Raw genomic sequence first — 23,958 nt, forward strand, 5'->3', positions numbered from 1 at the left:
CTTTTGATGTCTTTCAGGGAAGCTTCTAGGACGCAAGACCGGTTGTACATATTTTTACAAATGTCAGTGTACTTATCTTATATTCTTCTTACAGTCTATTATCCTCCTTCGGTCGTGAAATAGGCGAGAATAAAGTGCAATAATTTATATTTTATTATTTATAACGTACTGTTTACACTCGAACTCGGAGATGATTGATTTGTTCCTAGTTTTATATTTTTTCATATATGGCCATAATACCGTTTTGGTTTATTGGTCACTTTGAAATAGAGGCGCGTTTGGTTTCGTTACAATACATACCGAAGATGATAACTGTTTTTCCTTTTAATTTGCGGCCTCTGTTATACTTCCTATGGACAACAAAAGTTTCTTCTACTTTCAATGTTGTTCGGGTTCCTCCTATTTGGATGTTTTTAAAAAGTATGGTATTTTTTTTTTAAAGGGTACTTCCTCGACTTGCACTCTTGGGAGAGAGAGAGGGGGGGGGTTCTAGAACTTCACCTCTTTTAGTTTCGTGTTATTATAGAGCCATGTATTACACTGGTATAAAATAATGAATTCAGCCTTTTTTGTTTCAATTTGGTACTATTTTTCAGCCCACTCCAGAGATTGGACTGTGGCAACACTGAGCAGCGGTAAATAATGCTTTGATCAGCTGATTGTGTTTGGATACTTATGTAGCAGCAAAACAAGTTGATTTATGTGAATAGTCTGATAAAAGTGCTTCTAACATGTGCTTTTGCAAGGTAATAGATAATACAGATAACTACTAACAAAAGGAAAATAACTTCTGTGTGTGTTTTATATGAAACATATTTGAGTGCATGTACTCGCTTTTCGGGAAAACATATCTATGAAAGAATCGTAATAATTAATTACAGCATCATCATTTGAAATAGCAAACGTTTTAGTTTGTGACAGTAGTAGTATATAGTGCTACCGAAGGCATATAAAAAGAAATTATGTTACCGAAAAGCTAATCTGTCATGTGATTGCTTTCAAGTGAAAGGGGAAGTGCAATTATCAACATCATGTGCTCTTATCAAGGTTATGCATCATTTTATAAGCGTCGCCTGAAGAAAGTGAATTAACTGGAATTTTAATTTGGAACAAAGAACATTCATTTAGTTGCCTTTTATGGATCACTGTACAAGCTGTTAACGGTGAGAGATACCTTTCTATTCTTTTATTCTTAACTTCTAGTGATTATGCCGGCCGTTTGTAATTTTCGATTGCGAATAAAATTGTGTATTTGTAAATGCCATTGAGGAATTGGCTTTCTTTTACATATTGACCTTGATTAGTTAAAACTTCTGTTGCTTATTGGGTGCTATTCAATTATAGGGGGGAAGCTTATGTTGATGAAGTATTGACTTTTGTTAGCAGGAAATTAAGGGCTGTAATCATAAATCCATTTTAATAATAATAATAAAATCTTAAGATCTGTCTTGAAAAATGAACCGCTGTTTCGTAATCCCACTTAGGCGCGATTTTGAAATATAAGGTTTTAGTAAAGAAAATCTTGGTAAAAATTATTGGGATAATTTTGGAACTGGGGGGCCAAAATCAGGTAAAATCACCATGTTTACAGGAGAAATGAGTTGATGTTACGTAAGTGTAATTACTAAGTATTAACGTTAACTAACCTAACCTAGCCTAAACCATCAAGAACAGAAAATATAGGAAGAAAGTACGAATTCAGGTAAAATAACCATGGAAAAAATATTGCGGATATTTTATATATTTCTCCACTATCCTCGTTTATGCGTATGGCCTCCGTCGCTGATGCGCATGATCCGCTCGGGTCCCCTGCTTCGCTTCTGCCCTGACTCGGTTAGATGGCATTCGTACTTTTAGTGGCCACGTAGCACAAGTTGGTTCGTCGTTCATGCACTAGCTCCTCATTTAGTGCATGTTCTCCAAAAAGAAACGGGAAAATGCAATAAATAAGTGAAAATTTAGTAGACCCGTCTGCTCGAGTAATGCCCCAAATATCCTAACCTCACCTGACCTAAACGAACTCAAACTAACCTAATCTACCTAAACCATGAAAAAATACAGAAAACATAGCAAGGAAGTACAAAATTTAAGCAAAATATTCTGGCCCCCTCAGTTCTAAATATATGCCAAATTATTATTTATTTTGGCCTTAGTCACTAACATTTTTTGGGTTAAGTTCCAAAGTTGGGCGTCCGTTTCCAGCAATTATATTAAAATTTACAGGAAAGATATAGATAATTTGATCGTTTGTATGCTTGATAATATATAAAAGTGTCGAAAAATTCTGTTTATTTGTAATATATAAGCGGTTATAAACATGGGACTATACGGCGAGTGGAGGGAACTGCTTGGCGCAAGGTAACCGAACAGTTGCATTGTGGGAAAGAAACGAGCATTTATGTTACCAATATGGCGAATGTACAAGGGCAATGAACTAACAGTTTTAACATTTGTGAAGCAATACGTTGATAACGAGCAAAATCTTTTAAAAGTTTGTGAAGAGCACGGATTAGTGAACCTAATAACAAATTACAGAAAGTGTGGAAAGGAGATTACCGCGAAAAAACGTGGCGAAAGCGGACGCCCAACTTCGGAATAAATGCTTTTTTTTTTTTCCCAATATAAGCTTTGGTTCTCGCTAATTCATAGTCAGACAAAATTGACAACAGGAATGGTCCCATACGTCTCACAAGACAGAAATAGCAGTCTTGACCAATCATAATATCCTCAGAATCGAACAAATTCTCAATTTATAAATAAGAGTCGTCTCAAGTCTGAAATTTTAAATTAAAGATTAAGATCTTGAGTGGGCATCATCTATGCATACAGCACAGCCTTAGAAAATGTTTAAGGGAGAAGTTACAGTGCATGAAACACGAGTCAAATTCCAGTAGCTGGCTACAGAAAAGCACGAATGCTGTCTAATGGAATCTGGGCAGAAGAGCAGCAGAAGGGGCCGCGCAGGAATTAGTGTTGTAAAAAAACGGTTTTTTTTCTGTGAAGTTTTTTTTTCAATAAAAAACATCGTTCTTTTTCATGTTTTTTTTTCAAATGTATGTTTTTTTTCTGGCAACTATTATTTATTGATTTATGTTGCAGATTATTGAAATAATCAACAGAACTTATGTCGAAGCCCTCGTAACTTACAAATCGTTTGTTTCTTTGTACCTATACGAGCAAAATTGTGTGATTATTCCTTTCGGCCCCAGTTCATTTTTGGCGTTTTCCTACATTTCCAGTTAGTGACTTATAGCTCAAAAACTATTCATTCGATTGGCATGGTTAAGGCCTTGTTTTTTAGGAAATGGATGTGGCTAATTTTTGGTGTAAGTTGCATTGCAGTGCTGCCAACGGGTGGGAAATTATTGAGGGAAATGTAGGGGTGAAAATTTACAAAAAAATCCCTAACCGAATTTCAAAATTTTTTGTATCTAGCACAACTGCTGCTATATGGGTTCGAGTCACCTAAACAAATCTTTGGTGTGTTGACAAGGTACAGTGAAATCCTGAAGTCGCGGCTTCCATTCAAAGAAGGAAAGAAAAAATTCTGTCATACACATGAAATTTTGACACTTTTTACGCCTCAGAAGCAAAAATCAAATATGCCGGGCCTACAGCTTCTCTAATTATCCTATTGAAACTTTTTATGGTGCGTTCTGTAGGGCAAAGAGGAAGCTTTCAGGTAGTGGTACGTTTGTTTCAATGCAGCCAGTAAGAGGGTAATAATAGAGGGGAAAAGGGACATTTTCCGAATTTTTCACCTAATAGTCGGAATTAATTGTTTTGGCTGAAAACGCTGCCATCAGACAGACGAAAACTATCTGAAAATAAACCGTAGTACTCCAAGAATATGTCCTACAAGTATCATGGCGATATCTAACAAAGTAAGCATGAAATTTAAAAAAAATCTCATTCTATCTCAGAAATTCACCATTTTCTTACCATTTCCAGAACATGGTTTATTATAAACCTCAACTGTACTTCCCCTAATTATTCTAGTAAAATTTTTTATGGTGAGCTATGTAGGCTAAGGTTGGGGCTGTTAGATACTGGTACGTTTGTTCGAATGTAGCCAACAAGAAGGAAATAATAGAAATAAAAAGGGAATTTTTTCCAAAATTTCCCCCTAAAATCTGGAATTAAAATTTTCTGTAGCTGGTAACACTACTATCAGACACACACAAACTATCTTAAAATAAGATTTGGAATCCCTCTAATATATCCTACAAGTATTATGACGATGTCTAATAAAGTAAGCATGTCAATAAAAAATATCTCATTCTACCTTTAAAAAAATCTCAGTTATCTTCCCAATTAGAGAACAAAGCCTACTGTAAACCTCAACTGTACTTCCCCTAATTATCCTATTGAAACTTTCTATAGTGCGTTGTGTAGAGAAAAGATGAGACTTCCAGATACTGTTACGTTTGTTCAGATATAGCCAACAAGAAGGAAATAATAGAGACAAAACAGATAATTTTTCCAAAATTTCCCCAAAATCTGGAATTAAAAGTTTCTGTAGCTGGCAACACTGCTACCAGACAGACACAAAGTATCTTAAATTAAACATTGGTACACCACTACTATATCCTACAACTATTATGGCGATATTTAAGGAACAAAGCTTCTAATTACCAAAAATATATTACGGTAAACAGAAAAGTAAGGAAAAAATAGAAAAATCAAGGGTTAGAACTTAAATACGAATTTTACGTGCGCCCCCTAATTACCCCATTGTAACGATCTGTACTTGCGCTTTTTAAGTAAGGACAAATGTTCGATTGGCGTAAGTTGACTTGCACTCGGACGTATAGGTACGGATTTATAAACAAAAATTTCTAATTCTTGCTCAAATATAGGAGAATTTTAATTTCCCTAATTGGCAACACTGCGCGCAGGCCCGTCCAATTGATGTCAACAGTTAGGTATCCATCCGAGGTATCTACCTGGCAAGTCTTAAGGATGTCTTTCTACAACGAAGGAAGCTACAGGGAAAAAAGAAGTAAAGGAAATTCGAAATTAGAAAATTCTCTTATTTTTGACTGGGGTGAAGTTTGAGACGGAAATTCGACACCAGAAGAAGAGAAAATTAATATGATAAACTATAGTCCAACCACATTCTGCAAGAATATCATCCCGTTATCTTAATTAGTGTCCACACAGGAGTGGATTAAACAAGTAAAACACCCGTGTGTGTCACTTTGGCCACCTGGGCCACCGAGTATACATTTGATTACATTTTTTTGACTACTAACTCTTGTTGTTGTTGTAGTTATAGTCTCGACTAATAATAATATCGTTGTAAACAATAACTTTATAAGGAAAATTTTCTCTCCTTTTTACATCTTAGGTCCAACACTGTTGATGAGAAATGCAGGGTGTTTCAAAATAAATTTTGGGGTTTAAGTCTTCGTAGTACTTATTACATTTTACGTACAATTATAAGCAATGCATCAAGTAAAAGAGCACCTCAAACAGTCTTTGCTACAAGTGTTCAATATGAGATTCATTCGTCACACGGCACACATCTAGTCGATAGGCGAGAAAGGCCCATAAACTTTCCGCCATATGGCACAAAACACATTCAATTTAGGGGAGTCTCGTTTCAACTGTATCATCTCCTGAGGATTTGCTGACGGCCAGATGCAAACATTATGAGTGTTCAAACTAGCTCTTAGGTGAAGGGTCGATTTATCACTGAAGACGACACGATCTAGAAAATCTTCATTGTTATGCAGGAATATTTCACTTGCAAAATTCGCACGTAAACCGTAGTCTGTAGGCTTTAGACCTGTAGCAATTGCAAACGTTAAAGACGTAGTTGCAAGCGTCTCCTTAATATTCTTCACACAGACGGTTGCACTGTACAGATTCAGTCTTTATTAAAACACAAAAAGCTTTCTGCTCTCTAGTCTCCATCTTTGCTACTTGCTCTTTCTAACGGCAGACAGAAGAAACAATGCATTTACTGTACATGCGTGCGTACAAAATTGTTTGAGTTGCTCTTTCATTTGATATAATATTTATAATTGTAAGTTAATTGTAATAGATACTACAAAGTTTCAAAACCCTAATATTAATTTTGAAACACCCTGCATTACTTCAAATTGAGTCATCATTATTCATGTCTTTTATATACATATCATCAGGGCTGGTCCTAGTCAATTTGTCGTCTCGTGCAATGGCATAATTTGCCGCCTTCCCCTTTCTCCAGAAAGAACAAATCTTAAAAGTCATGATTTTAAGTATGCTACTCCAGCTTGAACAACAAAGGTGAGGGTAAGTGCAATCGCACTCAGAAAGGCTTAAATACTCACTAAAAATGCAACCTCGTTGTGTTGTTTTCTTTAAATATTAATCTATTATATTAGTGAAAGATAAAGCAAACACACCTGCAGAGGAAAGATGGTAATCCTTTTTATAGAATTCACTATCGAGCTTTAATCTCAATGTATCCGTTTGCAATTCCAGTGCAACTAGCTCTTTTATCTTTATTTCTTGATTTTTCTTCTACATCTTCTAACATTTTTTTTTTTAAAAAAACTTGTTTCTATCTTCAATGGTAAGGAACTTGTTTCTGACAAAAACAAGACTAGTTTCATACCAAAACTGTGATAACTTACTAAATGGAACAGTCACTAATATTCGAGAATTGAATTCTTGCATTTGACAACAATCAAGCAATTTGTGTTCGGATTTATTCGACTATTTCTTTAGCATTGTCCATGTGGCCTTAAACTAATGCAACCTAAACATAATTTATGAATGTGGTATTCAAATAAAAGGTCAGCTTAGTAAATGTAACTACCATCATCATGAAGTCTGTTTCCAACAAGAAATATTTAATTTAAATAATGTACTTATAATCAGGGGCGTCATTTCAGACTTCGCTTGGGGAGGGCAAGAGCACCACCGACATAATACCTTTACGTTTTGTACTAGTATATTAGTAGCCAACCGATTAAAGTATATGTATTTCTTAAACTCTTGGGGGGGCAATTGCCCCCTCCTGCCCTCCCTAAATGACGCCCCTGCTTATAACAGATTTTGCCGCACCATCCAAGCTTGCCGCTCCACGCAAATGCACATGTTGCATATATGGTAGAGCCGGCTCTGCATATCATATATATCTAGTCGACAAAAGTACTGTTATTTATATATGACATTTAGAAAAGTACTATTAGGCAAATTAGTATTAGTTTTTACCTATAGACAAGTTATTGGAATTTAATACTGTTCATAACATTATTTTCGTACTTATTAAAAGCCTGCTTTCACGAAAAAACACAATTTCATTTCTACTTTTATTTCTTAGTTGATTTTGATGAAAACTGCTGAAACCTGAATTGTTAATAGGTATGGTATTCATGTAAATTGTAAAATATTTGTAGCGTATCAGTATCTAGCGTTTAATTTATGTTGCATTTTACGGTGATTACACCTACATAAAAATATTTCATACTTAAATAGACGTAAGATGCATTACAAATGACTATTTAAAAAAAAAAAACGAAATTTAGAAAAAAAAAACGAGAGGCAATGTTTTTTTCTAAAAAAAAAACGTACATTTCTGAAAAAGTACGAACCGTTTTTTTTCTATTTACAACACTAGCAGGAATGCGTCATAGGAAAAAGGTGCGTTAGCGACGATGGGTATACCCATACACAAGTATAATGGCAAAACAATTCATATGGCATAAAAGCACATGCCTTGCGTGGTGAACATCTTTGCGATACTTCTGTGATCATTGTGTACAGTGCCTTCATATAGCACTTCACTTCATCGTGTCTTCGTTGTGAAGTACTACATAGTAAAAAGCACACTTCTGCTGCTACTATAGCTTCCGTGTTTAACGGTACGTTCTTATGGGCTTACAGATGTTCACTTTGTACTGCGTATTCTCGCGTTTTACCTATGACCAGGCATATAGCCAGGATTTCGTAATGGGGAGGGGGGAGGTCCGTGACATTTGGTACTGTGGTTATCACATCAGGGGCTCGATCATTCTAAACTATTTTACTGCAACATATATTGGCCAGGATTTCGTAATGCGGAGGATGGGGAGGGGGTAAAATGATATGAAGTGCTGTGGTTTGAGCAGATAGACTTGTCTTCTTTCTTATCCTTATTTTTCTTTATGTAGTCTTTCGAGGTCATTCGAACTCTGTTCTTCTTCTCTTCCTTCTTCTTTTTCTTATCTTCGTTTAATGCCGTCAACGATAGCAACGAGATCTCTTTCGGCACTAAAGACATCCTATAAAATGGATTAGTGTTGCTGCGAAATTGAAAATTTCTTTAACAAGTGTAACTGTTACCTACGGTGCCATATTATTGGTGATTGTGGGCATTTCTTAGAGTTTATCTGATAGAACAGGTTTATCCATCGTCATTTATACTCCATAGGATTAGCATGGAGCTAAATGAAATTCGGAATGCTCCGTTACAATAATATCCATTTTTAACATGACTCCCCCCGCCCCTATATGTTCCTCTTTCGAAATCAGAATTCATATTTCTTACGTAAGTTTTAGACGAGTGTTCTCCCCTAAAATGGGATAGTCTGCGTAAGAATACAAACTGAGGTGGCCAAGGTTTTTTTTTGTTATATATATATATATTAGGTTAGATTTGAATGTGCTGCGCATTTTATTTTATTTACTTTTTATATATATGTATGTAGTTGGTGTAATATCTCAGGAACTACTTGAAACAGCAACCAGTGTACTCTACACAATAAACACGAAATTAGTGTTTTGTATAGATATAATTTTTCCGTTTTGTATGTTTAAAATTTGCTCCAAATTGAACATTAACATCAGAATTTAACTGTTAAAGAAATAAACATCCCTACTATACATGGTTCTGGAGAGCTTATGTATGAATTTTGAACCCGATATCCTTAATTTTTATGCAGATTTTTTTCTTTCAAAGCTGTAAATTTTGACTTCTTGTATCTCAGATGGGGAAGATAATAAAAAATCAGGAATTTTACTGTTTGTAGTGCTATAGGGGTAGAATAAGCCAGAAGAATTAGAACCCTGATATTCAGGTTTTAAGCAAGATATCGTACACGCAAAATAATATACGAATAAGCGCAATCGAGTAATGCCTTAAAATAACGAATTTATGGCTGAACTGATTATTGCAATATAACAATTTTCGTACAAACACTTTATATTTATTTATTTATTTTTTTTTTTTTGCAAGTTATATTTTACGTCATAATTTATGTGAAACAGGTTGAATCATGTCAAATAATTGGAATCTGAATGATCGTAAACGTTTTCATTGTTACGAGACTGGATATGCAAGCTATCCCAATGTGAAAATTTACTTGATTGAAATGGTGTACCTGATTTGAAGAGGATGAATACACTTTAGAACCACGTTGGAACAACGATAGAGAAAAAGCAATTGGTGAAAAGGAAGGCGATATAAATGTCAGTTTAACAAAAATTACTTGTTTCTGAAGTAGTTTATTTATTTATTTTTTAAATTTGATTTGATATTGTCTCTTTCAGCAGCAAGGCTATATGAGACGTCTACAGCTTAATGTGGGATCCGACGAACTGCATTGAGGTGCCTAGAATCGAACCCAGGTAATGAGAAAGTGACAGGACCAGCATACCAATACTGATGCTTTGCATTGTGAATTAGTTAGTTTCTTCTCGTCCCTCTCACTGATTTCAACCATAAACTTTAGGAACAAATCTATAATCTCCAACATGGCGTGGGTGACCCGGGTTCTATTCCCGGCGGGAGCTCATGTGGTTCGGATTTCACGTTAATCAGTAGGTCCGTGTTTCATATAGCTTCGCTGGCAAACGGGACGTTAACCCTTTTAGGATTTTTGGTAGCTTTTGTTACCATGGCGTAGTATCGTCTTGGACCGTTTATTTAGGTTCTACAACGGGTATTTAATTCTTTTTTTTTTTAATTGGTCAAGTCAAGGATGGACCATGGTAGAAATAAGATAAGGTAAACCCACGCGCAGCCTGCCCGTTCGCGTGACGTCATCTTCGACACCAAATCACTGATCCTCCGAACAAGATAATACTATTGTCGCACCCTCTCCGTTGACAGGTTGCTAGCTGTATTTCTATTGAAGATTTTCTACGTTTTCTTTAATTTTAACATTTGCTTAATCTATCATACGCTGTTGTGTATGACATTTTGTATGTGTAAATATTGTATTTTGTACTGTGCAACTCATCTGTATTTGTTACATTGACTAAATGCTTTAACAATACCCTCATGCGCTGTGTATGGCTGTAAAATGAATACAATAGAAAAGTTACATTTGTACAGATAAAAATCGTGACCCAAAAGCTAAATTTCGTGACTTTTTCGTGACATTCGTGACCGATAGGCACCCCGATAACATAAAACGAAGATGATGAACCACACAAATACACACACACAACGCTGAGCGGAGCGTTAACTATTACAAGAAAAAATTAAAGACTATTATGATAGAGGAAAGAATAGACACAGAAGGGTTCTCAACCCCACCTTGAGAGCTTAAGCATCCACCAACCCTCCACTGTGCTTTAGAAAGAATAAATGCTCTAGTGAGAATAAAGCTGACTGTTTCACATGTAGCAGCAAGTACTGAAGCTTTCAGAAGAGTAATGAGTAACAAGTTTCTGTCTTTTTCCATTTATTTTTATATTATTTTTCTTAGAAAACTGCCAATGTAAAACATAAATCACACGAAATAGTCACTTTACCTCCCAAAAAGTAACTTTTAGTGACAAATTTGAAAAAAAAAAAAAAGTAACTTTTAGTGACCAACGAAAAAAAGTAACTTTTAGTTAAAAGAGTGACTCACTATGAACCCTGCTTTTCGAATAAGCTGATATTGATAGCAGAAATGGAACGGAGTTAAAATGCGGGACATTTCCCTGTCCCGACTAAATTTACGGGACGTATGGCAGGCATAAGCGTAAAATAAATAGTTTTGTTGTTGAAGTATTAATTTCCGATCCTTATTCGTTTAATTCGGGAATTCCCCGAGCATTTCTTTCACGGCGTGTACATCAAAACTTCCACTAGTATGGAAATTTGAACTCACCACTTGAAATAGTAAGCGTTATATAGTATTCGGAACCCCGAGCATTAAGCTTCTTAATTTGACAAGAGTTGAGTTGAGTTGATTTTGAGTTTAACGTCCCGTTCAGCAGCGAGGCTATATGAGACGTGGACCTACTGATTAACGTGGAATCCGAACCACATGAGCTCCCGCCGGGAATCGAACCCGGGTCTCCCACGCCAAAGGCGCGTATGCTAACCGCTTAGCCACGGAGGAGCTCTAAATTTGACAAGAATTTTTACGCTATTGCTGGTGTTGATTTTACAGAATGCTTATTTGAAGAGTAGCGACAAATGACTGAACTAAACTGTTATTGTTGGAAAACCAAATTTTAGTTGAAGAAATTTGTGTTTTACATCAAAGGTAAGAAATAATACTAATAGTTTTACTAATGTATTTACGTATGTACTATTAGTATCGGCACCTATGACCCTAAACCCGTCAAACGTATGAGTGATAACGTCCCTCGGTGTCGCCAAGTCGACGAGCACACTATTCACGGAAAATATTTTCTAAAGTACAAAATGCTTATTTTACTTCAAATAGGCTATAACCATAATCCATACATTAATTTGTTATATATCTATCTCAAACTAAGGCAAGTTTTTTTTTTTTTTTTTTTTTTAAATTCATTTAGTGGATTCAGAACTAGATAAAGGTCTTATGTTGAATGTTGTTGTATACCTTAACGTGATAGCCTCTAATTCGCCCAAGGAAAGTCTAAAATCTGATAAAAATCACTTACAATGTGATCACCTTAGGTGTACCAATACTAACCTTAGTTATACTAACAAATAGGTGAAAAACCTAGGTGAGTTTTAAAGTGGGTTTTTTCAGCGGGTTTTTTCGGGCTGGGCCCACTTGGGCAAACTCTGATTACCAGCGATATGAAGATTTCTGTGATTGAATAGATGCCATCTTGGATGATGTTACATGTGGAAAATTTGTCGGATGATCACCTAAATTGAAACGTTACAAAAGCATTTGTTTAATAACAATGAAAATTTGTAACGAAATTTTGTATTAATTTTAGTAAAATATTACCAGAAGTATGAATATTTTTATGATTAAGCAGCCGCCATGTTGGACGACGTCATCCCAGGGAAATGTGACGGATATTCACTTTCAGAAATGGAGTGGGTCAAGTTTTCTGAGTGGATCAGTGGGTCGTGGGTCAACAGCATGTGACCCACTGCGACCCACCACCCACCATGACCCACTGCGACGTACCGACTCAGTATGATCTACCGACCCACTCTGCTCACTGCATTGTAGACAGTATCTTCTGAAGACTGGTAAATTTGTCTTCGTTTTACTTTCAAGACCTTCATTTCCCTTCCTTTTCCATTAGTTTCTCTCGACTTACCTGAGGTGAGTATATCTTACCAAGTTTAAAATGAATTTCGGGCACTTTTGGATATTGATATTTTCAATTGTAATAATAGCAATAGGACTTATACTACTTCTTAGCTTTCGAGACCTGTGAGTGTTTAGAGGAGCTAACTACCGGAAAAAATACGTTTTTGAATCACTGTAATATATAAATTATTTATATAAAAAATTGAATGTAACTATGGTGCCTAATCATCACTGTCAAATTGCAAAGTCAAATGAAATTACTTTTGGTATATAGTTAGGCCTTAATCCAAACTGGGATGTTATATTGCTTTCATTATAATGCATAATATCCTAAGGAGGTATTGAGGATCCGAATTTTTCAGAAAAAAAATGAGTATCTCGCAAGCCGTTAAACTTACGGAGCCGAAATTCAGTCTATTAACTGTTTATTGAAAATAAACAGAATGTGTTCTAGCATTTTTTTAAAATTCTCCTTTATGGGGGGGGGGCACTTTCTATATATGGAAAATTGGCAGTGAAGTGGTTTGTAAAAATGATCGAAAACGATCGATGTTATTTAAGAAAAAAAATAAGAAACAAAAAATACAGTGCTTGGCTTCATATATCCATCGCTTTCTACTATAATAATTGCTGAAGCTTATGTTTATTATGTGAAGCGCTTACAGCACAGGGCAATCAACCCATACAGTTGTGAGAAAAATAGGCATAAAATTTGTACTGTAAGCTTAATTACATAGAAATTTTAAGTTTGGATTGTACGCATAATTATATGGAAAATTTTATACTTTTTTCCCCTTTACGTTGGTCTACTTACCTTGATTTGAAACTTTCAAATTTCATCCTTTTTTCCACTGAAAAGTATCGATAATTCAACAAGGAAAAATAATTATACTATGATAATTTAATTGAAATTCATCGTAATTTGGCACATGGCAAACAGCAGTGTGGTAATTGAAGGGCAAGAAGGAGGGAAATTCCCATTCACCTCTGAACACTTTCTAGGAACCTCGTTCTCTTTCGCTTTCTAGACCGAGTAGGGAAGTTGGTAATGGCATCAAACCTTCATGTGTAATTACAAAAAGTAAATTTATAAACAAATAAGAAATCATCAGTTTATCAGGCTTTAATTGATAATTTATTCACAAGATTCCCTATCGAAGGCGTGGTAGATGAAGTTTCTGTTCTCCATGAGTCGACATTGCCAATTGACATGGTCGATATGGAAAAGATGTTGTATGGTGAAAGAGAGATGATACGTCTTGCTGAGTATTTCAAAACTGGCCAAGAAAAATCGTTATCAGACTTAAATCTAACAAGTAGATTGTCGATGAGGAGTTACAGAATCGGGTAGAAGTATTATCAATTTCCACGACAGAGTACGAACGGGGATTTCACTTTATGAATTTACAGATGACTGATACAGAAATAGACTAAGTGCTCAACATTGTCTAACTTGTTGTTCATCAATGTTAATGGCCCGCCGCTAGACAAGCTCGAAATAGACGAGCTAGTTATTTCTTGGCTGAAGGATGGACATCATTCCGCTGCGGATAATTTACCACGAAAAAGTTACTAGCAGGAAATAAACCCGATTTCAGATTTGTTTTAAGTTTAAAATTACGAGTTATGGAAAATGTATTACTAATAGCTTATTTGTGTCATTCAACTTTGTACCTAATTTTTAGTAAGTCTCTTCTTTGCGTTAAGTAAACTACTTTGAATAAATATTCCTAATAATTGCAATTATGCATATTTGTAACTTGAATTTAACGTGGTGTTTTAATGATTACACAAATTACAATTATGAGCATACTTTATGGAGATGCTCTCATATAGGGTACCCGAGCACCTTTATACACTATAAAAAACTGATTTTCAAGTCTTTTGTGAGAAAAATCTGTGAACTGAGAAACCATAACTTTTTTCCATATTGTACAGGGATATTTTCCTGCGAATAGAAGTTTCTTTTGAATGCGTTCAAAAATTAATACTTGCAAGAATACTCTCTTAGTACAAGTATATTTTAGGCACACACTAATTTCCCCTCACCTCGAACTGTTTCAATTTCCTCACTGACAAACACTTTATTATTTTATATCGTAAAGGTCAGAACCACCGTTATTGTAACAGAGCGGTGCTTGAGCGATTGGCTGGAAATTCAAACTCCCATTAGTGACAATTTCACAGTCTTGTTTTATTACAAGTGTAAACTCTTTAGTCAGTACAGAAGAGGCCGTGGATCGTGTTCAAAGTTGATGACAATGTATTTTGGTGAGTCAGAGTAGGTCACAGTGGATAAGAGTGTTCATGGTGGGTGGTGGGTCAGAGTGAGTCATGGTGGGTCGCAGTGGGTCACGGTGGTTCGTGGGTCAGAGTGGGTCATGGTGGGTGGTGGGTCAAGTTTTCATTGACCCACGCCAACTCTGTTCAGTTTAGTAAGAAAAATATTAGGTCCCCTGTTAAGCAAATCTTGAGAAAAGAACGAAATTGCATGTCAATCAGTCCAATATTAGTCGAAATATGAACATTTTTGTGATTAAGCAGCCGCCGTTTTGGATGTCATCCCAGAGAAAAATGAAATCTTTGAGTTTTACGCCCCACGGTTATGCCGGCTAGGCTAAAGGAGACGGTGATTATGAGAGATGAGTGAAAATGGTGGAATGAAGAAAGTGGGAGGAAACGGGAGAACCCCGAGAAAACCCACGAGCACGGTGTTTGTCCACCACAAGGTTCACTTGGCGGGGGCTGGGATCGAACCCGGGACCCCAAGCACCAGAGGTGAACGCTCTACCACTGAGCCACCGCGCCCCCCTGTCATCCAAGAGAAATATCGGGTGTTCACCTTAGTAAAAAGATACGTAGGACTCCTGCTAAGCAATCCTCAAAGAAAAAACACAAAATTACATGTTAATCAGTCCAATATTAGCGTAGATATGAACATTTTTATGATTAAGTAGCCGCCATATTTGATAACATCATATCCGGAAAACGTACCAGATGTCGGATGTCCACCCAAGCAGGGCCGCCCACAGGGGGGATGTATGGCGCAAGCTGCGCCATTGAGAAAAATTTTGGGGGGGATTTTACTCTACTTTCGAACTAGCAATTTTACTGTCGGAATAGCATTAAAACACGATTTTGAGAAGCTAATTTTCAAAAATTTTCCGGGGTGAACCCCCGTACCCCCTGCTTCGATACTCGATGAATGAAATACCGCGCAAGTAGCCGTATGAAAGGAAAGGTCGGTCCGTTTATGAGAGAAGGGCCGCCCACAGGAGGGATGAATGGCGCAAGTTGTGCCATCGAGAAAAAAAATTAGGGGGAATAAAAAAATTGGGGAAGAATTTTACTCTAATGTCGAATAAGTAATTTTGCTGTCGTCAGAATAACATTGGGACACGATGCGATTTTTTTTTTTAAATCTCGAGAATGAATCCCCGTACCCCCTGCTTAGAAACTCTATGAATGAAGTACCGCGCAAGTTGCTATATGAAAGGATGGCGCCAAGTTCTGGTGAACAACAGTTACAAACACTCAAGGAATCACTTTCAAATTTAGATTTGAAACTTGCCTATGTTGTCTGTTGAAAATTATAAAGTAGTTTGACATAATTGTGAGCTAGTGGTAACCATACAGACAACAACCAAGTTTCAAATCTAAATTTGAAGTGAGCTAGTGAGTGTTTGTAACTGTTGTCCACCAGAACTTGGCGCCTATTTTTGTGATTTCAATTCTTTTTAAGGCCATTCGTACTTGGCTCTTTTACAGGAATGTTTTTTGTTGGATATCACTTCTTTTTGTAGGCTAATTTTGAGGATAACATTTTCTTTTGGTATCAAACTCAATAACTTGTAACTTGCGTTTTACTTTTCATGTATACACGACTCCAAAAGTGCATTACCACCTGCAATTCTCGTTTTCCTGCAATAGGAGGCAACCCAAAAAGCTCGGCGGTTGGGTTGGTTCCGAATTCGAAAGGCGCTGGACCAAACCTCAATTTTGTAATAAATATATCAGTGTGGCAGACTGCAAATGAGGGAATAAAACAAATTGTTAAAAATGACAATAATATTATCATGACGGAGATGGATGACATCAAAAGTTACAAAATGATCTTACTTAAGCAGTTCAAAAAAGATGAATGGCAAAAGACACATATCAGAGGAAAACATTTCTCTCCTCACCTCCCAAAAAAAAGAATCTCATAAAAAAGAAAAAGTTACATAAAGTTACGTAAGTTTTAATATAAAAGCCCCACTCTATATTGTAAAAGTTGACACCCGAAAGGCAAGAACAACTGAACCAAAGTCAATAAAATTGTGCACAGATATTGTAGACGTAAAAGGAGGGAATACGAGTTTCGTATTTTCCTGGAAAAAACGGTTGGGTGGGGCACGGACCCCTCCAAACCTTTTATCACGAAATATCAAAACTGCAAGTAACAGTATGTCAGAAGTGTGTAAAAGACATGAATAATTGCAACGGAACATTTTGTATTGAAAATACGCAAAAACTAAATGAATACGGCCTTTTTAAATTTTCTGCGGAAAAACGGATTTAGGGGCAAAAGCTCCCACCCAAAATTTTGAAATTTGATGTCCGAAAGGCAAGAAGTGAACCGAAGTGAACGAAATTAAGCGCAGATATTGCAAACGTAACATGAGGATACGAGTTTCGTATTTTCCTCGAAAAAACGGTTAGGTGGGGCACGGAACGTGGCACGGAAAATCAAATATGCTGGTAACAGCATGTCAGATGTGTGTAAAGGACATGAAGAATTTAATCAAACTGCGTCTATGGACAATACGCAAAAAATAAAGGAAAACATTTATTTAAATTTTCTGTGAAAAAAACAGTTTTAAGGGAAAAAAGCTCAAACCCAAAATTTTGAAAGTTGATGCCCAAAAGGCAAAAGGAAGTGAACCGAAGTGAATCAAATTGTGCACAGATATTGTAGATATAAAATGGGGGAATACGGTTTTAGTATTTTTCTGGAAGTAACGGTTCGGTGGGGCACTAACCCCTCCAAACCTTTGATCACGAAATATCAAAAGTGCTAGTAACCGTATCTGAGATGTGTGTAAAGGGCATGAAGAATTGCAACGAAACTATGTGTGGACAAAAAAATAAATGAATATTGTTTTCTTTTTATTTTCCGCGGAAAAACGGTTTTGGAGGGAAAAATTCCTACACAAAATTTTGGAAGTTGATGCCTGAAAGGCAGAAGAAAAAATGAAATCTTTCAGTTTTACGTCTCACGGTTATGCCGGTTAGGCTAAAGGAGACAGACGTTGATGATGAGTAATGAATGAAATTTTGGAATGAAGAAAGTGGGAGGAAACGGAGAACCCCTAGAAAACCCACGCACACGGTGTTTGTCCACCACAAAGTTCACTTGGCGGGGGCTGGGATCGAACCCAGGACCCAAGCACCAGAGGTGAACGCTCTACCACTGAGCCACCGCGGCCCCAAAAAGTGAATGGAAGTGAGTGCAAATGTGAACATATATTGTAGACATAAAATAAGGATACGGGTTTCATATTTTCCTGGAGAAAATAGTCGTGTGGGGCACGGACCTCTCCAAACCTTTGATCACAAAAAATTAAAATGCTAATAACAGTATGTAGAAAGTGTATAAGGGACATGAAGAATTGCAATGAAACTTTTTGTATGGATAATACGCCAGAAATAAAGCAATACGGGTTCTTTTATGTTCTGTTGAAAAATGGTATTAGCGGCCAAAAGCTCCCACACAAAATTTTGAATATTGACTCCCGAAAGGCAAAAAGAAGTGAACCGAAGTGAATGAATTTCTACACAGATATTGTAGACGTAAAATGAGGGAATATGGTTTTCTATTTTCCTGGAAAACAGGGTTGGGTGCTGCATGGACCCCTCCAAACCTGTGGTCACGAAATATTAAAAGTGCTACCAACAGTATGTCAGATGTGTGCAAACAACTTAAAGAATTCCAACATAACTTTGTGTATTAACAATACGCAGAAAAATGAATACTTTTTTTTGTTCTGCGGAAAAAAGGTTTCAGGGGCAAAAGCCACCACCCGAAATTTTGAAAGTTGACGTCCGAAAGGCAAGAAGAAGTGAGCCGAAGTGAATGAAATTGTGCACAGATATTGCAGACGTGAAATGAGGGTACGAGTTTCGTACTTTCCTGGGAAAAATAGTAGGGTGGTGCACAGACCCCACCAAACCTTTGATCCCGAAAAATCAAAAGTAATAATAACAGTATGTCAGATGTGTGTAAAGGAAATAAAGAATTGCAACATAACTTTGTGTATGGAGAATACGCAGAAAGTAAATGAATACGGGTTTTGTTATGTTCTGCGGGAAAACGGTTTTTGGGGGGCAAAACCTCCCAAACAAAATTTTGAATTTTGACTCCCGAAAGGCAAAAAGAAGTGAACCAAAGGGAGTGAATTTGTGTACAGATATTGTAGACATAAAGTGAGTGAATACGGGTTTCGTATTTTCCTTTAGAAATCGGTTGGGTGGGGCACCGACCCCTCCAAAGCTTTGATCACAAAAAATGAAAAATGCTAGTAACAATATGTTAGATGTGTGTAAAAGACATGAAGAATTGCAACAAAACTTTCTGTGGACAATAAATAAAGAATATGTTTTTCTTTTTTACGGAAAGACGGTTTTAGGGGCAAAAGAACCCAAAACCAAAATTTTGAAAGTTGACGCGCGAAAGGTAAGAAGAAGTCAACTGAAGTGAATGAAATATGGACAGATATTGTAGACACAAAATTAGGGAATAAGTTTCCTTATTTTCCTGGAAAAAACGACCAGGTGGAGCATGGATCCCTCCAAACCCTTCATCACGAAATATCAAAATATCTAGTAACAGTATATCAGATGCGTGTAACGGACATGAAGAATTGCATCAAACTGCGTGTATGGGTTGAGTTGAGTTGATTTTAGTTTAGCGTCCCTTTCAGCAGCGAGGCTATATGAGACGTGGACCTACTGATTAACGTGGAATCCGAACTACATGAGCTCCCGCCGGGAATCGAACCCGGGTCTCCCACGCCAAAGGCGCGTACGCTAACCGCTTAGCCACGGAGGAGCTCTGCGAGTATGGGCAATACGCAAAAAATAAACGAATACATTTTTTAATTTTGGTTAAAAACGGTTTTGGTTGGCAAAAGCCCCCGTCTACAATTTTGGAATTTGACCCCAAAAGACAAGAAGAAGTGGACCGAAGTGAATGAAATGTCCACTAATATTGTAGAGGTAAGGTGAGGGAATACGTGTTTCGTATTTTCCTGAAAGAAAAAAAAATGTGAGTGAACCGAGGCGTTGAGTCGCGGGAGAAGTGGACCGAAGCGAAAGCAATTGTATGTAGATATTGGATATGTAAAATATGGCCTCTCGTGTTTCACAAGTGTCGTGTCTCCATCCGATTTCTTCAAATTTGGCAGATCAAGTAACAGCAAACACAAAAAGTATAGCGTATTTTATAGTATTTCAGGAGGCACCTTTAACCCTTGCAATGTTTTTTCAGCATAAAGAAAAACACGTGTCGATTTATTTTCAGTTTGCTATTGGTATGCCAAATTTGAAGCAAAACGGATAGGAACACTTGAGAAACACGAGAGCCCTTATTTTACATATAATGTCTACACACAATTTGATTTGCTTGGGTCCACTCCTTTCTGAGCTATTACGGTAATATTTCCTTTTTTGGGAGGGGATGGGACCTAGGCCCCAACACTGTTTTTCCGCAAAAATTAAAACACGTTTCATATACTGTTTTGCAAATAGTCCCTTTACGAAGTTTCGTTCCAATTCTCCATATTCTTTAGGAACTTTTGCGTATGCTTATTTGCACTTTTGATATTCCGTAATCAACGGTTTAGAAGGTCCGTACCTCACTCAACCGCTTTTCCCAGGAAAATACGAAACCCAATTATCTCGTTTTTCGTCTACAATATCTGCGCACAATTTCATTTAATTCGGTGCACTTCTTCTTGCATTTTGGGCCTCAAATTTCAAAATTTGGGATGGGGGCTTTTGCCCCCTAAAACCGTTTTTCCGCAGAAAATAAAAGTAAAACCATATTCGTTTATTTTTTGCGTATTGTCCCTACACAATGTGTCGTTCCAATTCGTCATGTCCTTCAAACACTTCTGTTATTAGCAGTTTTGATATTTCATGATCAACGTTCTGGAGGTGTGTGTGTCCCACCTAAACTGTTTTCTTTTTTTTCTCAGGAAAATGAGAAAAACGTATTCCCTCATTTTATGTCGACAATATCTGTGCACAATTTCATTCAGTTCGGTTCACTTCCTCTGGCCTTCCGGGCCTTAACTTTCAAAATTTTGGGTGATAGCTTTTGCCCCCTGAAATCGTTTCTCAGCACAAAATAAAAAAAAAACCGTTTGCCTTTTTTTTTGGTATGTTGTTCATACACAAAGTTTCGTTGCAATTCTTTGTGTCCTTTACACACATTTGTCATATTGCTATTATCACTTTCGATATTTCGTGATGAAAGTTTTGGAATGATCCGGTCCCCACCTAACCGTTTTTTCCAGGAAAATACGAAACACGTGTTCCCTCATTTTATATCTGCAATATGTGTGTAAAATTTCGTTTACTTCGGTTTCCTTGGTTTTTGCCTTTGGGGCGTCAACTTTCAAATTTGTGGGTGGGGTCTCTTGCCCCTTAAAACCCTTTTCTCCGCAGAAAATAAGAAACACGTATTCGTTTATTTCATGTATAGTATCTACCTTCCAAATTTTATCAAGATCGGAGTGTTACACTTCAGAAGTGTTGCTTGTTAATAATAATATTTCTCTAAAATTTTATGAACAAATAGAGGGAATTAAAGCGAAAAATTGGGATCAATTGGAACTTCGGCTCCTACCAACATTGAAAGAAATGACAGCACACGTATTTAGATGCAAGGTAGACATAAAATTTAGAACTGAGATTTAACTATATTTCTGTCATGATTTTATTGCAGACTTCGAAGTTCTTAAATGCTAGTTAAGTCAGGATTTCACATCCAAATTAAGTTGCAACATAATAATTCTTGTTAGAAAACCCGAATCGGCAATGCGAATTTAAGATTAGCCGATACTTTAGATAGCATGGGAAAAAGGTGAAGAGTGTAACCTAAGTGTGCTGCCAAGTGAGTTGCGAGGCGGTTTAATAAATTGGATGTCTTCTACTCGGCAGAGTCCACTTCAACCGTTTAATTTTGTTTTAAAACAAAACATTTTTGTCATGAGTTACATTTAGGGATGCGCACGAGACGAATCGAGACAGGATTTTCCTGACAAAATTCGAGTCGAGACATGGCACTTCCAATAGAGAAATATACATTTTTCGAGTCGAGACATCACTTTTACAGCACATTTTCGATACGAGACAGCTACAAATCTTGTCTCGGGCGCATCCCTAGTTATATTAGCACACACTACATGAGTGACAATTTATATTATGATAGAATATACTATGAGCTTTAATAGAAAAAGTGTAGACACTCGATAATTATTTTATGTAGTAAGATTTCAAAAGATTCAGTACTTGATCGTGCCGTGTATGAAGTTATGAAATATGAATTGGTTTCAACAGGCGCGGATCCAAGAGGAATTTTATAGGGGATAGGGATACAGCCCCCCCCCCTCATGACGCTCAGGTGTACACTGGATAGAGTGGGTTTCAATCCTACTTTATTTACACTGGATAAAGTTGGAAACTATGGTTTAGTCCAGCGTTTCCCAACCTTTTTCAACTTGCGGCACACTTCAGGGTAACTTGAATTCTCGCGGCACACATATTATTATTATTTGAAAATATAAAATACTGTAGTATTTTTTTCTGATTACTGACATCCTTCTCACAGAGAAGAAAGCTAGACCACTGTTTTTTCCCCGTGGTAAATCATTATGCTTATTTTTCATTTTAATTTAAAAATAGAAAACAATTACAATCAGATATAGGGCCCAAGTTGTTAAAATACACTTTTTTTTCGAAAACTGTATCCAACCTTTCATTAAGAAGGAGGATCACTAAATAACGAACGAAAAAACGAATCTCTTTTACTTTTAAAACACAAATATAGGTAATTCGTATGCATGTTTACTTTGCCGGAAGGATTGAATAATATTTTAAAATTTCAAGTTACGAAATAGTCTGCAACAATAAAGAAGCAATAATGGTCATAACAATGATAACACTTTTTTTTCAAAATTAGAAATGTACAGAAAAATGTTCTACAGAAAAGTAACACAGTATGAAACTTTAAATTTTAGATTCATAGTAGTAATTTGAAATACAAATATACCTTTTTCTGTATGTCTTGCAATTTGATTGCTATAGAATTAATAATTTTGTTCCGATTTCCTCGCGGCACACCAGCGACCCATTCGCGGCACACCACTGTGCCGCGGCACACCGGTTGAGAAACGCTGGTTTAGTCCATCCCTTGATCATATTCTGGTTCTGCGGTGTTAATATCTGGTCAGAACTTGCTGTTCTAGAAGCCTTAAGTTAATACGCGATAAAATAGTATTTCCGCATTATGCACCTTTTTAAACTATTTTCAATATTTGTATGTATCTTCAGATAAACCCTCCGTGAAAAGTTTTATTTATTGGATACTGTATTTCTGACGATGCTTCCATTATCAAATAGTGTATGTAGTTTTATTTAACATAGAATTGCATACGACAAAACAGTAGAAAACATTCTCATTGTTTTAACTTTTCTTGAGTTGATTTTGAACTTAACGTCCCTTTCAGCAGCGAAGCTATATAAAACGTGGACCTACTAATTAACGTCGAATCCGAATCACATGAACTCCCACCGGGAATCGAACCTGGGTCTTCCATGCGTTAACTTTACTTGAATTTGGACTCGAACGCTCTGCAGCAAATTTAAAACGGTGGACTTGCCACCTCTGAGTTTTTCAATGAATGTATTTCTTAGTAATTATTTTAATTTTACTTTTGAAAAGGTGTAAGCATTTTGCTTTTAAAAAAATCCTTGAATTATACGTAGTCAGTGTTGAATACAGGTTTCATTTTTGTACGTGGCAATAGTAACTTCCCTGGTCCCCTCTCTTCTACCTCCAGGCACAGAAATTTTGTTTTTAATAACGCCAAATTACGATTTTTATCAATAAAGAGTGGCTCTCCTACTAACTCTTGTACCGATTTCCTGCTAAGCAAAGATAAAGTGAATCTGAAAAGGTAGGGGAACGGTAGGTAGCGGCATGACATCACGCCGTCCCCCATGCCTATCTTTGCCCATTGTAATTTCTTAGGAACTGGGGGGATGCCGTACACATCTTTTGGAGGTGGGGGACGGCGTCCCCTGCATTCCCAAGCACTTTTACCTCTGCTGCTAAGTATTAATTGCTGTAAGGACTAACGAAAATATTATGTGGTAATTCTACTACTACTACTACTACTACTAATACTACTACTACTACTACTACTACTACTACTACTACTACTACTACTACTACTACTAC

The 23,958-nt window shown here is 36.6% G+C and overlaps 1 protein-coding gene across 2 annotated transcripts in view; it reads left to right on the forward strand.

Moving 5' to 3' along the window:
* Positions 1-602: 602 nt before the first annotated feature.
* The window catches only part of LOC145662588 (putative peptidoglycan muropeptide transporter SLC46), a 119,709-nt gene continuing 96,353 nt past the window's right edge, over positions 603-23,958 (forward strand). Inside the window, exon 1 of one of the 2 annotated variants that reach the window (XM_081728306.1) lies at positions 603-746. The gene's annotated coding sequence lies outside the window, so the exon portion shown is untranslated. Of the gene's footprint in view, positions 1,164-23,958 lie in introns of both variants that reach the window. The other variant, XM_081728305.1, reaches the window with a different exon arrangement.

Source organism: Thermobia domestica, chromosome 10 (assembly GCF_964235325.1).
Source record: "Thermobia domestica chromosome 10, izTheDome1.hap1.1, whole genome shotgun sequence".
Taxonomy (NCBI): domain Eukaryota; kingdom Metazoa; phylum Arthropoda; class Insecta; order Zygentoma; family Lepismatidae; genus Thermobia; species Thermobia domestica.